Source organism: Salvelinus sp. IW2-2015, unplaced genomic scaffold (genome assembly GCF_002910315.2).
Source record: "Salvelinus sp. IW2-2015 unplaced genomic scaffold, ASM291031v2 Un_scaffold1057, whole genome shotgun sequence".
Taxonomy (NCBI): Eukaryota; Metazoa; Chordata; class Actinopteri; order Salmoniformes; family Salmonidae; genus Salvelinus; species Salvelinus sp. IW2-2015.
In genome coordinates this window covers 347,405-350,279 of record NW_019942710.1, presented here as the reverse complement: position 1 = coordinate 350,279, position 2,875 = coordinate 347,405, and positions in this window count along the sequence as shown.

Genomic DNA, 2,875 nt, shown 5'->3' with positions numbered 1-2,875 from the left:
GAAACCATTTCCTTTCCTCTGGTATGAAACCCTTTCCTTTCCTCTGGTATGAAACCATTTCCTTTCCTCTGGTATGAACCCTTTCCTTTTCCTCTGTATGAAACCCTTTCCTTTCCTCTGGTATGAACCATTCCTTTCCTTTCCTCTGGTTGACCTTCCTTTCCTCTGGTTGAAACCCTTTCCTTTCTCTGGTATGAAACCATTTCCTTTCCTCTGGTATGAAACCCTTTCCTTTCCTCTGGTATGAAACCCTTTCCCTTTCCTCTGGTATGAAACCATTTCCTTTCCTCTGGTATGAAACCCTTTCCTTTCTCTGGTATGAAACCATTTCCTTTCCTCTGGTATGAAACCCTTTCCTCCTCTGGTATGAAACCATTTCCTTTCCTCTGGTATGAAATCATTTCCTTTCTCTGGTATGAAACCACATCCTTTCCATCTCACAACACTGACCCTGAATTTCACACTAATGGACATTCTGTCATTTCTCCTCTGATGTGGGGTTGCCAACACCAGAGTGTGAGTTTGGAGCTCCACACAGAGGGCAGGCAGACACTCCCACTCCCCAAATTAACACCTGATCACTCCTCGTCATACACTTGCCTTTACAGTAGAATTATAGGAATATACAATTATTTCAGCACTATTCTACATATTGCTTAGCTGACATTCATAAATAAGAGTGTGCTTGTTCACATCCGGCAGCTATGAAACTAAAGATAGTGAGTCACCTCTTGCACCTTGAATAACTGTGGTAAACTGATGAGGTTTTACTGTAACACTTTGGGGTATTAAAACAAATACTACATTTAACAATGAAGGAAAATTACTTAATTGAGTGTCAGAGGCTGAGCAATAGCAACACGCGATCACAATTACCAAGCTGTGAACCTAGAGGGAGCGATGCAGAGAAGGAGGATGACGAGACCAGACGGGAGGGGTGTGAGAATGATTCAGTTTGACTGCCGTCAATCCTTAAACCCGTGTGTGTGTGTGTGTGTGTGTGTGTGTGTGTGTGTGTGTGTGGTGTGTGTGTGTGTGTTGTGTGTGTGTGTGTGTGTGTGTGTGTGTGTGTGTGTGTGTGTTGTGTGTGTGTGTGTGTGTGTGTGTGTGTGTGTGTGTGTGTGTGTGTTGTGTGGTGTGTGGTTGCGGTGAGATGACGAGCACACGAGAGGGGGCATCATTAGGAATGGTTAGAGAACAGCTGAGGATACATAGTCAGTTGTACAACTGAATGCATTCAACTGAAATGTGTCTTCCGCATTTAACACAACCCCTCTGAATCAGGAGATAAACATGCAAAGCTACTGAGAGATACTGAGCACGAAGAGGTTGAATGAYATACAGTACATAATTGCAGTCTATTTAAAGTTGGTCAGCTAGCTCAACGAGCACTCTGTAAAACAATATGTGCTACCAAGATCCTCTACGGACCAACTAACACATGAATGAACATCTGCTAGAGTAGCTACCATATGCACCATTCACTGTGCCTGACAAGCTTGCATGACTCATAAATAACCAAAATGATACGAACTGAATAAGATTACCTAGACAAAACTGTGTGTGTCCAAATCATGTCTTGAACAGCAGACTGCCAACATACACTATACAAACAAAAGTATGTGGACACCCCTTCAAATGAGTGGATTCGGCTATTTCAGCCACACCCGTTGCTGACAGGTGTAGAAAATCGAGCACACAGCCATGCAATCTCCATAGACAAACATTGGCAGTAGAATGGCATTACTGAAGTGCTCAGTGACTTTCAACGTGGCACCRTCATAGGATGCCATCTTTCCAACAAGTTTCTGCCTTGCTAGAGCTGCCCCGGTCAACTGTAAGTGCTTTTATTGTGAAGTGGAAATGTCTACAAGCCACAACGGCTCAGCCACCAAGTGGTAGACCACACAAGCTCACAGAACGGGACTGCCGGGTGCTGAAGCGCGTAGCACACAAAAATCATCTGTACTCAGTTGCGACACTCACTACCGAGTTCCAAACTGCCTCTAGAAGCAACGTCAGCACAAGAACTGTTCGTCGGGAGCTTCATGAACTGGGTTTCCATGGCCGAGCATCCGCACACAAGCCTAAGATCACCTTGCGCAATGCCAAGCGTCGGCTGGAGTGGTGTAAAGCTCGCCGCCATTGGAGCAGTGGAAACGTATTCTCTGGATTGATGAATCACGCTTCATCATCTGGCAGTCTGATGGACAAATCTGGGTTTGGCAGATGCCAGGAGAACGCTACCTGCCAGAATGCATAGTGCCAACTGTAAAGTTTGGTGGAGGAGGAATAAAGCTCTGGGGTTGTTTTTCATGGTTCGGGCTAGTCCCCTTAGTTCCAGTGAAGGGAAATTTTAACGCTACAGCATTCAATGACATTCTGTCACGTATACTCCCTCTCCGGCCTCTAGGTCATCAGGCTGCTGATTATCCCGCACACCTGTCACATCGTCTCGCGCACCARCGCCTCATGACACTCACCTGGACTCCATCACCTCCTTGATTATCTTCCCTATATCTGTCACTCCCCTTGGTTCTTTCCTAGGGTGTTATTGACTCTGTTTAATGTCGGTGCGTTGTTTGTGTTTCGTGTTTATTGTTTTGTTTATTTATTAAAACACTCACTCCCTGTACTTGCTTCACGACTCTCAGCGCACTCGTTATACATTCTAGACAATTCTGTGCTTCCAACTTTGTGGCAACAGTTTGGGGAAGGCCCTTTCCTGTTTCAGCATGACAATGCCCCCGTGCACAAAGCGAGGTCCWTACAGAAATGGTTTGTTGAGATCAGTGTGGAAGAACTTGATTGGCATGCACAGAGCCCTGACCTCAACCCCATCGAACACCTTTGGGATGAATTGGAACGCCGACTG